We start from the raw sequence: 14,608 nt of genomic DNA, 5'->3' as shown, positions 1-14,608 counted from the left end.
TGGACTCTGTCACTGTCCTGTTGGAGCCAGCTGGAAATCCCCCCGTCCAACTGGTTCTGGGCGCTCTGTCCCGGTCCACACTGATAACCATCATCAGTGTGCACTGGTCTGTCCCACAGGACCAACTGTGTCCCTGATGGACAGAGAGACACCGCCATCTGAGGACAGAGACATTGTTATCAGTCATGTTAACATGTCATGTCTGACCTTTAAACACACTGAATAGCTGCTGCCTCTGTTGACCATGACGGCCCAGGTCCAGGTCCAGGTCCAGGACTGTCCCCTCCATGCTGTCCTCACAGAGTGTCCTCAGACTGACAGAGACTTCCTGTCTGTCTCTCTGAAGGAGACACAGTGTATGAGGAAGCTGTCCACAGTCCACAGACTGCAGCTCGTCTCCAGTCTGTTTTTAATATCACTGTATTTACAACCATTAAACCTGAGAGCTGCTCTGATCTGTTTCTTCAGCTTCAGACACAGATGTTGGCATCTGATGTCCAGGCGTTGCCTGTGAGGAGACAGATGTTGGCGTCTGATGTCCAGGCGTTGCCTGTGAGGAGACAGATGTTGGCGTCTGATGTCCACGTGTTACCTGTGAGGAGACAGATGTTGACGTCTGATGTCCAGGCGTTGCCTGTGAGGAGACAGATGTTGGCGTCTGATGTCCAGGCGTTGCCTGTGAGGAGACAGATGTTGGCGTCTGATGTCCACGTGTTACCTGTGAGGAGACAGATGTTGGCGTCTGATGTCCAGGCGTTACCTGTGAGGAGACAGATGTTGGCGTCTGATGTCCAGGCGTTGCCTGTGAGGAGACAGATGTTGGCGTCTGATGTCCACGTGTTACCTGTGAGGAGACAGATGTTGGCGTCTGATGTCCACGTGTTACCTGTGAGGAGACAGATGTTGGCGTCTGATGTCCACGCGTTGCCTGTGAGGAGACAGATGGTGGCGTCTGATGTCCACGCGTTACCTGTGAGGAGACAGATGGTGGCGTCTGATGTCCAGGCGTTACCTGTGAGGAGACAGATGTTGGCGTCTGATGTCCAGGCGTTGCCTGTGAGGAGACAGATGTTGGCGTCTGATGTCCAGGCGTTACCTGTGAGGAGACAGATGGTGGCGTCTGATGTCCAGGCGTTACCTGTGAGGAGACAGATGGTGGCGTCTGATGTCCAGGCGTTACCTGTGAGGAGACAGATGTTGGCGTCTGATGTCCAGGCGTTGCCTGTGAGGAGACAGATGTTGGCGTCTGATGTCCAGGCGTTGCCTGTGAGGAGACAGATGTTGGCGTCTGATGTCCAGGCGTTACCTGTGCTTGGAAAGCTGAATGAAACACAGAGCCAAGACAAGATGAAACTCCTGAAGGGCTAAATCTCAGTTTCTGATGAAAAGTCAAAGACTCTGAAGTTAGAGTCACTCTGACCTGAACAGAACCTGATGAGGACGTAATGAGGACCTGATGAGGACTTGATGAGGACCTGATAAGGACTTGATGGGGACCTGATGAGGACTTGATGAGGACTTAATGAGGACCTGATGAGGACTTGATGAGGACCTGATGATGACCTGATGAGGACTTGATGAGGAACTGATGAGCACTTGATGATGATCTGATGAGGACTTGATGAGGACATGATGAGGACCTGATAAGGACGTGATGAGGACTTGATGAGGACCTGATGAGCACTTGATGATGATCTGATGAGGACTTGATGAGGACATGATGAGGACCTGATAAGGACGTGATGAGGACTTGATGAGGACCTGATGAGGACTTGATGAGGAACTGATGATGACCTGATGAGGACTTGATAAGGACCTGATAAGGACTTGATGAGGACCTGATGATGACCTGATGAGGACTTGATGAGGACCTGATGAGCACTTGATGATGATCTGATGAGGACTTGATGAGGACATGATGAGGACCTGATAAGGACGTGATGAGGACTTGATGAGGACCTGATGAGGACTTGATGAGGACCTGATGAAGACCTGATGAGGACTTGATGAGGACCTGATAAGGACTTGATGGGGACCTGATGAGGACTTGATGAGGACTTAATGAGGACCTGATGAGGACTTGATGAGGACCTGATGATGACCTGATGAGGACTTGATGAGGACCTGATGAGGACTTGATGAGGACCTGATGATGACCTGATGAGGACTTGATGAGGACCTGATGAAGACCTGATGAGGACTTGATGAGGACCTGATAAGGACTTGATGAGGACTTGATGAGGACCTGATGAGGACCTGATGAGGACTTAATGAGCACTTGATGAGGACTTGATGAGGATCTGATAAAGAGTTGATGAGGACCTGATGAGGACTTGATGAGGACCTGATGAGGACCTGATAAGGACTCGATGAGGACGTAATGAGGACCTGATAAGGACCTGATGAGGACTTGATAAGGACCTGATGAGGACCTGATGAGGACTTGATGAGCACCTGATGAGGACTTGATGAGGACCTGATGAGCACTTGATGATGATCTGATGAGGACATGATGAGGACCTGATAAGGATGTGATGAGGACTTGATGAGGACATGATGAGGACCTGATAAGGACGTGATGAGGACTTGATGAGGACCTGATGAGGACTTGATGAGGACCTGATGAGGACCTGATGAGGACTTGATGAGGACCTGATAAGGACTTGATGAGGACCTGATGATGACCTGATGAGGACTTGATGAGGACCTGATGAGCACTTGATGATGATCTGATGAGGACTTGATGAAGACCTGATGAGGACTTGATGAGGACTTGATGATGACCTGATGAGGACTTGATGAGGACTTGATGAGGACCTGATGATGACCTGATGAGGACCTGATAAGGACCTGATGAGGACTTGATGAGGACCTGATGAGGACTTGATGAGGACTTGATGACGACCTGATGAGGACTTGATGAGGACTTGATGAGGACCTGATGATGACCTGATGAGGACCTGATGAGCACTTGATGATGATCTGATGAGGACTTGATGAGGACATGATGAGGACCTGATGAGGACTTGATGAGGACCTGATAAGGACTTGATGAGGACCTGATAAGGACGTGATGAGGACTTGATGAGGACCTGATGAGCACTTGATGATGATCTGATGAGGACTTGATGAGGACATGATGGGGACTTGATGAGGACTTGATGAGGACCTGATAAGGACCTGATGAGGACTTGATGAGGACCTGATGAGGACTTGATGAGGACTTGATGACGACCTGATGAGGACTTGATGAGGACTTGATGAGGACCTGATGATGACCTGATGAGGACCTGATGAGGACTTGATGAGGACCTGATGAGCACTTGATGATGATCTGATGAGGACTTGATGAGGACATGATGGGGACTTGATGAGGACCTGATAAGGACTTGATGAGGACCTGATAAGGACCTGATGAGGACTTGATGAGGACCTGATGAGGACTTGATGAGGACTTGATGAGGACCTGATAAGGACTTGATAAGGACGTGATGAGGACTTGATGAGGACCTGATGAGCACTTGATGATGATCTGATGAGGACTTGATGAGGACATGATGGGGACTTGATGAGGACTTGATGAGGACCTGATAAGGACCTGATGAGGACTTGATGAGGACCTGATGAGGACTTGATGAGGACTTGATGACGACCTGATGAGGACTTGATGAGGACTTGATGAGGACTTGATGAGGACCTGATGAGGACCTGATGAGGACTTGATGAGGACCTGATGAGCACTTGATGATGATCTGATGAGGACTTGATGAGGACATGATGGGGACTTGATGAGGACCTGATAAGGACTTGATGAGGACCTGATAAGGACCTGATGAGGACTTGATGAGGACCTGATGAGGACTTGATGAGGACTTGATGACGACCTGATGAGGACTTGATGAGGACTTGATGAGGACCTGATGATGACCTGATGAGGACCTGATAAGGACCTGATGAGGACTTGATGAGGACCTGATGAGGACTTGATGAGCACCTGATGAGGACCTGATAAGGACTTGATGAGGACCTGATGAGGACTTGATGAGGACTTGATAAGGACCTGATAAGGACTTGATGAGGACTTGATAAGGACCTGATGATGACCTGATGAGGACCTGATAAGGACCTGATGAGGACTTGATGAGGACTTGATGAGGACCTGATAAGGACCTGATGATGACCTGATGAGGACCTGATAAGGACCTGATGAGGACTTGATGAGGACTTGATGAGGACCTGATGAGGACCTGATGAGGACCTGATGGGGGCCTGAGGCTGGTGCAATGACATCATAGCAGTGAAGTTTGACTGTGTGTGACACAATGACTTGTCTGAAGATGGCTCCGCCTCCAAAGTCACTTTGGATGGGTTCTGACTCGCATCGATGAGTCGCAGACTGTGAGTCGTTGGATTTTCATTCATGGCGGCTGTGAGATCAGCGGCGTCCTCAGACCAGATTCATCGTCAGAGAAACTCAGACTGAGCTGAGACGTGGCTTCATGTAAATCTGTTTCTTCTTCACAGTCACAGTTTAAATGAAGTCTGATATTCTTACGTCCTGACTCTGCTCCCAAAGACCATCATCTTCCTCTCAGCTCTTCCTCTCAGCTCTGAGTGAAGATTAGTGGCTGGTCTGAGCCTCTCCTGACTCGTGGTCACACAGCTGATTACTCTGCGGGTCACAAGTTAATTTAATTTGTTATGCTGATCTGTTCTGTACGACATCTATTGCACGTCTGTCCGTCCTGGAAGAGGGATCCCTCCTCAGTTGCTCTTCCTGAGGTTTCTACTGTTTTTTCCCCGTTAAAGGGTTTTTTGGGGAGTTTTTCCTGATCAGCTGTGAGGGTCATAAGGACAGAGGGATGTCGTATGCTGTAAAGCCCTGTGAGGCAACTTGTGATTTGTGATATTGGGCTGTATAAATAAAACTGATTGATTGATTGATTGATTGATTGATTGATTGATTGAATTTTTTGTGTGACTCAAATGTCAGTGAGAAATATTTAATCTGTATTCCTGAGAGACGAATAAAAACCTCCACGCTGCACTGACCTCAGAGTGCTGAGACAGGAAACAGGAAGTGAAAGAAATAGCAGAACGTGCAGAGTCTCTGAGATGACCCTACAAATCACAGTCGCCATGGCGCAGCAGCCTTTGTCATTTTCTGATGGATGTGACATCTTAACAAAAATCAGGCTTCATTAACCTGACTCCAGTCCATCCACACGTCTCTGATTTACATGATTTAGACCTTTTTATCTGAAAAGAATCAGAAACAAGTTCTTCAACATTTCTCCACAGACGTCTTCAGACTCTGAAACAAACTTGTGATAAATCTGTGATTATTCATTTCAGTTCATTTATAAAGCTCAATGTGACAAATCATAATCTGCCTCACAGGATGTCACAACATACGACATCCAATCTGTCTGTCCCTCTGTCCTCTGTCCTGGGTCCCTCTGTCCTCTGTCCTCGGCCCCTCTGTCCTCGGCCCCTCTGTCCTCGGTCCCTCTGTCCTCGGTCCCTCTGTCCTGGGTCCCTCTGTCCTCTGTCCTGGGTCCCTCTGTCCTCGGTCCCTCTGTCCTCAGTCCCTCTGTCCTGGGTCCCTCTGTCCTCTGTCCACGGCCCCTCTGTCCTCGGCCCCTCTGTCCTCTGTCCTGGGTCCCTCTGTCCTCTGTCCTCTGTCCTCAGCCCCTCTGTCCTCTGTCCTGGGTCCCTCTGTCCTCTGTCCTGGGTCCCTCTGTCCTCTGTCCTCTGTCCTCTGTCCTGGGTCCCTCTGTCCTCTGTCCTCTGTCCTGGGTCCCTCTGTCCTCTGTCCTCTGTCCTGGGTCCCTCTGTCCTCTGTCCTCTGTCCTCGGCCCTGGGTCCCTCTGTCCTCTGTCCTCTGTCCTGGGTCCCTCTGTCCTGTGTCCTCTGTCCTCTGTCCTCGACCCTGGGTCCCTCTGTCCTCTGTCCTCTGTCCTGGGTCCCTCTGTCCTCTGTCCTTGGCCCCTCTGTCCTGGGTCCCTCTGTCCTCGGTCCTGGGTCCCTCTGTCCTCTGTCCTGGGTCCCTCTGTCCTCTGTCCTCGGCCCCTCTGTCCTCGGACCCTCTGTCCTCGGTCCCTCTGTCCTCTGTCCTGGGTCCCTCTGTCCTCGGTCCCTCTGTCCTCAGTCCCTCTGTCCTCTGTCCTCTGTCCTGGGTCCCTCTGTCCTCTGTCCTCTGTCCTCGGCCCCTCTGTCCTCTGTCCTGGGTCCCTCTGTCCTCTGTCCTCTGTCCTGGGTCCCTCTGTCCTCTGTCCTCTGTCCCTCTGTCCTCGGTCCCTCTGTCCTCGGACTTTAACAGCTGATGAGAAAAATCTCCCCAAAAACCCAGACATAAAAAAAAGTCAAACTGAACTGGAACTAAAGGTCAGATTTAATGTCGAGTAAATTCACAAACAGCTTCTGATTTTTACAGGAATCATTTTAATACATTTAAAGATCAGGATCAAAAACACTCTCCTGTGTTTTCATCCTCTCACCGTCCTCTCAGCCACAGAGTGAATCAGCTGATTATTTCATGTTGAACTCAGTGTTAACGTCTCTGCACAGCTCATGAAACTGAACGCATGACTCAGCCTTCACACGTTGTTGAGAATCAGAGGGGTTAAATCACATCAAATTCACTTCCTGTCTGATGTAGAGACGAACCATGATGTTTTTTTCTAAACCTAATGAAAAGACACGATGAAGGTGACAGGCGTAAACTGACACGGCGTCTCAGCAGCTCCCTCTGCAGCTCCTCTTCCTCCTGTTCTGAGAGGAGCTGCAGAGGAGGAGCTGAAGAGTCAGAGGCTCTGATGAGTGGAACTCTCCTCACGTGTTGGTGCATCATCAGTTTTGGACGCAGATGTCAGGGACTTCCTGTTTCTTCCCCAGTGAAGCAGCGTGCTCTTAAAGTCTCCGTGCGGCTGCTTGTGATGACATCACCTGTCTGAGCTGCCCACCTGTTCCTGCTGACGGCAATTAGTCCTGAAGCAGCAGCGCTCCCGTCCACTAATGATTCAGACCCCCCCCCCCTTTCCCCTCCGACTCATTTTTTATTGAAATTGCGAGTCTCAAAATGGCGGCGTCTCAGGATCATTACTGTCGATGGGAGATTGAAGAGACGACACTTCTGAGGAATGTAGATTTCTCAGTGCAGGCGGCAACATGTTCGTCTCTGTCACCGTAAATGAGTCTGGGGTCTGTGTGCGTGTGTGTGTGTTTGTGTGTGATTGTGTGTGATTGATTGAGTCTCACCTCATTGATTTCTGTCTTTGCCTCCCGTTAGTTTTCTTGTTGGATGAATCAACAGATGTGTTTCATACGAGTCATGATGTCATCAGGCGGAGACTAAAGAGTCTCTGCTTTATGAAGACGTGATTCTTCCTCATAGTTTGGACGCAGTCGTCTCACTCTGCTCTGTGAGGCGGCGGTGTCGTCAGGCCTGAGCGTCTGAGGCTTCAGCCCCAAAATTTTTTATGGATTCATTTACTCTGCTCAGAAACATGAAGGGATCAGTTACATCTCAGATGTTGAAGGACGAATGACTGAAGAGTAAAATCTTTACTGATGAACATCATAATATTAGTTGAGAACAAGATGACGTAACAACCAAAACCATCGACCCTCTGAAGGTTGGATTCAAAATCATCATCAAACATTAAAATCACAGGCTGATCCAACATGTGTGACTTTATCACATCAGCTCATCATGTGACTCAGTCTGTGTACGGCCCCTGTATGACCTCCTGACAGCGTCTGGGCTCCTGATGAGTCACATCGGGGCCCTCTGCACCAGGAGGAACCCAGGGCCCTCTGTACCAGGAGAACCCAGGGCCCTCTGCACCAGGAGAACCCAGGGCCCTCTGCACCAGGAGAACCCAGGGCCCTCTGTACCAGGAGAACCCAGGGCCCTCTGTACCAGGAGAACCCAGGGCCCTCTGCACCAGGAGGAACCCAGGGCCCTCTGCACCAGGAGGAACCCAGGGCCCTCTGCACCAGGAGGAACCCAGGGCCCTCTGCACCAGGAGGAACCCAGGGCCCTCTGCACCAGGAGGAACCCAGGGCCCCCTGCACCAGGAGGAACCCAGGGCCCTCTGCACCAGGAGAAACCCAGGGCCCACTGCACCAGGAGAAACCCAGGGTTGGGCTGTGAGCACAGGTCCCACTAGAGGACGTGGGGCCCTCATGCCACCCTCATGGAGTCTGTTTCTGACACTGTGGTCAGAAACATGCACACCAGTAGCCTGCTGGAGGTCATGTTGTAGGGCTCAGTGCTCCTCCTGTTCCTCCTCACACAAAGGAGCAGATAGCGGTCCTGCTGCTGGGTTGATGCCCTTCTACGGCCCTGTGCAGCTCTCCTGGTGTAACGGCCGGTCTCCTGGTGTCTGGTATCAACCTGATTGGGCTGCAGGTGCCGCCTCATGCTACCAGTAGTGCCAAGGACACTAGCAGAAGACCAAACTAGAGAAGAATCAGTGAGGAAGGATAAGGAGAGAGCAGCTGTCTGTGGACACCACATGTAAAACCATTTCCTGTTGTCGCTTTGATTTGAACCAGCGTGACCATTAACTGTGACCTTCATGTTTTTTGGGCAGTGTATGTCAGAAATCAAAACAGGTCATATGATGTAAGAAAAAAGCTCACGTGTCCAATCAGACCTTCGACTGAGTGAAAGAAGCACAGTGTAAAAATGCTCCTGCAGTTAAAGGACTGAAGTCCAAATACATTGAAAGTACCAAAAGTAAAAGTACTGATTTATCAGCTTGTTTCAGATTCATCCTGGATTCTAGTTATTGACGTATTAATGTGTTCATCAGTTTAATGTTGATCAGCAGGTGAAGGTGCGACTCATTGTAATGACCTCATAAACTGCTGGGTGGTTTCATCTCTAATAAAACATCATGTTATTAGTTTGAGACTCACTGAGACTGACAAATAAATGTAGTGCAGTAATTAGTCAAATATTTCCTTCTGAGATGAAGAGAAGTGAAATACTGAAGTACCTCAAAATGTCCTTGAGTACAGTACTTATTCCACCAGGGAACACATTTATCTCTTTATTCATCTCCAGGTTTAATGACAGCACTTCTAAATTATTCTGTATCTAATCAATAATAATGACTTACAATAGCAATAATTTAACATCACAGTGCATTTAAAAATAAAGCATTAAAATAGAGTCTGTTTCCCCGACAGAGATCTGGGCTGAGCCCCCCAGTGTCCTCAGAGCCTAGAGACACCCCTGGTGTGAGGGTATCGTGGTTAGACAGACGGGTCATGTGGACGATCAATCAATCAAAGACTTGTGATGCAGCCACAGTGAGCTGCTGGACTTCATTAATGTTTCATATCAAAGATGATTTAAATAAATGTGTAAGCTGAAGGTGTGATGAAGCACAGAGAGTCAGCTGTCAGCCTGCTGCTCTGTGTTAGCTGGTTGTTCTGCAGCACACTGACACAACTGTATGGTCCTGTCTCTGTCTCTGTGTCTGTCTCTGTCTCTGTGTCTGTGTCTGTCTCTGTGTCTGTCTCTGTGTCTCTCTGTCTCTGTCTCTGTGTCTGTCTCTGTCTCTGTGTCTGTCATTGTCTCTGTCTCTGTCTCTGTGTCTGTCTCTGTCTCTGTGTCTGTGTCTGTCTCTGTCATTGTGTCTGTCTCTGTGTCTGTGTCTGTGTCTGTGTGTGTCTGTGTCTCCGTCTCTGTCTCTGTCTGTCTCTGTCCATCTCTGTTTCTGTGTCTGTCTGTGTCTCTGTGATGAAGATGAATATGATGAAGATGATGATTAAAGCTTCATTAGGAGCAGCTGAACAGAGAATCAGACGTCTCTGACTTGTTAAAACTGTTTCCTGTCTGAAGCGGCAGCAGCGGCGGGCTGAACCAATCACAGCACATTATACTGACAACTGAACGAGACGTTTAAAGACTGTTTACTGAGTTTCCTCTTCCTGAACTGAACTGAGATCAGCTGACCAGCTCTGGGCCTGATGGACGGGGCGCTATGATGTCACTCTGACTCACTTCCTGTTTCTGATAGATGGGAGTAAAGACTGATGGGAGATGAGACATATATTTGTCCCTCTGCTGCAGAGACACTGTTCTCCCTTGTCCGTCCATCTGTCCAGGTTCCTCCTCAGCTCACCTTGTTAACTCAGACATGGCGACACAACAATCAGAAGGTTAGTTGATGCTCCTCCCACTGCTGGAGGAGCGACAAGACGGGGCATCAAGACAAGAGCTCTGCAGCTTTTACTGAGCCAAACTGCACTGAGCGGGCTGCAGGTCACTGATGATGTCATTTCCTGTCTGTGTGTGTAGAAGACTGATGAAGATGTAGTGTGGAGGAGCCCAGTGTCCTCTCAACTCCTCCTGTCTCTGTCTCACAGTGGACGTCTCCGTGGAAACCTGCTGCTGGATGTTTCTCATGGCGACACAGTGACACCATGTGGACACTAACAGTCACTGCAGGCAGTCTGACTGTCATCAACACGTTGACCCTCTGTGTGTGTGTGTGTGTGTGTGTGTGTGTGTGTGTGTGTGCGCGTGCAGGATGTTTGTCTCTACTGTCTCTGAACAGCTGATTTTACTTTGTCTCTGTCAGACAGCAGCTCTTTAATATCATCAGCTCATCAGTTTAACTTCTGTTGTGGGGGGTTAGGGTTAGGGGTCGAATATGTTTTTAATCACAGGGAGGATTTATGATTATATTTAAAGCAAACATGTATCTATATGTACGTTCATTCTTCCTCTGTCCACACAGACCTCTGACTCTGTTTTTCAAAAGATAACACACCAAGTTTTAAGAAGAGACGACATGTGTTATTTAAAAATCACCCAGATGTCTCATTCATCAGCCAGAAACTGTAAAAACAGAAATTATCTTTGGGTTTTCAAATTTCCAACAGTCTTTGAACACATCATGTGTTATGAAAGTTTCCATCAGAAAATAAAAACAAAGAATGACTCACTTTATGTCTCATTTCAAATTTGTCCAAAAATAAACGAACTAATCAGCGTAGAGTTAAAAACTGAGGCTTTTTTAAACTCTTAATTCTCAAACATCAAAAATCTAATAAGTCATTTATGGTGGAGGGAGGGTCATGGACCCCCCCCCCCCCACACACACACACACACACACACACATAGGGTCAACGATTGAGCTAGCAAAGCAGTTTTGTGTTGTGATGTGTGGTATTTATTCAGTTTTGGGAAATCACAATGTCTAGAAAGCAGGGTCAGCAGCAGCAAAGCTAACATCAGGACGCCATCTGTTAAAAGCCTCCCGTTGTCGGATACGACATGAAACTACTCCAGTTAGCTCAATCATGTTGTAACTAAGACATCCGCTGGAAAAAATGTTTTTTCGCGGACCGTTTAGAGTTAATGAGTCATTACAGACACTGCTAACGGGGCTAACAGCTAACGGTTAGCCCCACTAATCTATGATAACCATGTCATTTACAAAACGTGCACACAGAAATAGCAATGTTTGTTCAGTCATTGTGTTTATAGATTTTACCAACAACAGATTAGTCTAAACGGTGATATAGTAACATGAAAAATGTGAGATATTCATATATATATATATATGTAGCTAAACTCTCCTGGTTTTCTACCCGGAAGTATTTGTAAACAACAAGATGATTCCCTCCGAAGGGACACTAACAGCTCAAAGTACACATCAAATAAAATTTCTCCAAACATGTTTTTTGTTATTTTAGGTAGTTATTATCACGCTAATGTATGTTCAAGTGTCCATTTCCCCCGATAAGTTGGTTTTAATTCGTTATTTATTCTATAATCACAGTATGACCATCTCAAGCTTTTATTTTGGTACTTCCGGTGACCAGCAGTGTGAATTTACATATTAGCTAAATATTTAGTTTCACCCAGAACATTTAGATTTAACATTTAACATTTAGATTTAGATTTAGCATTTAGATTTAGATTTAGATTTAATATTTAGATTTAGATTTAGCATTTAGATTTAACATTTAGATTTAGCATTTAGATTTAACAATTAGATTTAGATTTAATATTTCGATTTAACATTTAGATTTATATTTAACATTTAGATTGAGATTTAGCATTTAGATTTAGATTTAGATTTAGCGTTTAGATTTAACAATTAGATTTAGATTTAGCATTTATATGTAGATTTAACATTTAGATTTAGGATTTAGATTTAACATTTAGATCTAGATTTAACATTTAGATTTAGCATTTAGATTTAGCATTTAGATTTAGATTTAACATTTAGATTTAGCATTTAGATTTAGATTTAACATTTAGATTTAGCATTAGATTTAACATTTAGATTTAACATTTAGCATTTAGACTTAACATTTAGATTTAGATTTAGCATTTAGATTTAACAATTAGATTTTAGATTTAGCATTTAGATTTAGATTTAGATTTAACATTTAGATTTAGATTTAGCATTTAGATTTAACAATTAGATTTAGATTTAGCATTTAGATTTAACAATTAGATTTAGATTTAATATTTAGATTTAACATTTAACATTTAGGTGCCACATTTAATATTTAACAAAGTTAACAAATATTGCTGTAAATGTGGTAAAAGGTTACGTTAAAAAATTCACAACACTTTTTTAAACATTGTTTGAAGCTAAATGTGGCAAAATGTTGATGTTATTTTCAGCGTGAGCCACTTTACAAACGGCACCCCATACAGTCTCTCTCTGTCTCCCCATTTCACTCTCTGTCCTGTCATTAAAGGCAAAAGCCCACAAAAATAATCTTTAAAAACAAACAAAAAAAAAGGTGTTCATCACAAAGGGTTAAAAACATGTTGGATGAAGGTCAGTCAGCTGATCACCAGAGTGAATGATGGTGTCGCATGTTTCTGAGAACCACAGCTGTCACCTGTCTACGTTGCTGTGTGGTGGATGTGTTGAAACAAGGCTGTGGTTCATGTGTGGCTGCGTTCACACTCAGAGACACGTGGTCGTGTGTTGTATTTCCTTCAGTGTATAATCAGCTGTGTTCACCTCAGAATGGGACGTTTATATCTACACAGGGAGCAGGTCCTCATCTACAGATGACCATGTTGCACCACCATGTTTCTACAGTAGCCCAGAAGGAACAAACCAAACACTGACTCTAGATAGAGACATTCATGTGTTCACATCAGCCGCTGTTGTTAGCAGCTCTTCTGTGACGAGCTTAAAGTTTAAATCAGCAACTGTTTGTTGTTTAGATGAAGAGACGTCTCTGATTCTGTTCAGGCTCTGAACCTGCAAATGTTCATAGTGAGCAGAGACACTGTGAAACACACACACACACACGGTTACGTTTAGCCGACACACACACGTGGTTACGTTTAGCCAACACACACACACACGGTTACGTTTAGCCGACACACACACACGTGGTTACGTTTAGCTGACACACACACACAGACACACACACGTGGTTACGTTTAGCCGACACATGCACACACGTGGTTACGTTTAGCCAACACACACACACGGTTACGTTTAGCCAACACACACACGTGGTTACGTTTAGCCGACACACACACGTGGTTACGTTTAGCCAACACACACACGGTTACGTTTAGCCGACACACACACGTGGTTATGTTTAGCCGACACACACACGTGGTTATGTTTAGCCAACACACACACGGTTACGTTTAGCCAACACACACACACACGGTTACGTTTAGCCGACACACACACGTGGTTACGTTTAGCCAACACACACACGGTTACGTTTAGCCAACACACACACGTGGTTACGTTTAGCCGACACACACACGTGGTTACGTTTAGCCAACACACACACGTGGTTACGTTTAGCCAACACACACACACACGGTTACGTTTAGCCAACACACACACGTGGTTACGTTTAGCCGACACACACACGTGGTTACGTTTAGCCAACACACACACGGTTACGTTTAGCCGACACACACACGTGGTTATGTTTAGCCGACACACACACACGGTTACATTTAGCCAACACACACACACACACACACACACACACACACGGTTACATTTAGCCGACACACACACACACACGGTTACGTTTAGCCGACACACACACACACACACACGGTTACGTTTAGCCCACACACACACACACACACACACACATGGTTACGTTTAGCCAACACACACACACACACGTGGTTACGTTTAGCCGACACACACACGTGGTTACGTTTAGCCGACACACACACGTGCTTACGTTTAGCCAACACACACACGGTTATGTTTAGCCGACACACACACGTGCTTACGTTTAGCCAACACACACACGGTTATGTTTAGCCGACACACACACGTGCTTACGTTTAGCCAACACACACACACACGTGGTTACGTTTAGCCAACACACACACGGTTACGTTTAGCTGACACACACACGTGGTTACGTTTAGCCAACACACACACGGTTACGTTTAGCCGACACACACACACATGGTTACGTTTAGCCCACACACACACACACACACACACACACACACACACACACACACACACATCACGTTAGCCACAACTGGACAGTTTTATCTTATTTTATTTGAACATATTTTATTTTGTGTTTGTCTTCTATGAGCTGCTGGAGGAAA

The sequence above is a fragment of the Epinephelus fuscoguttatus genome, linkage group LG8 (assembly GCF_011397635.1).
Source record: "Epinephelus fuscoguttatus linkage group LG8, E.fuscoguttatus.final_Chr_v1".
Lineage (NCBI taxonomy): Eukaryota > Metazoa > Chordata > Actinopteri > Perciformes > Serranidae > Epinephelus > Epinephelus fuscoguttatus.
Note: the sequence above shows the minus strand (reverse complement) of the source record.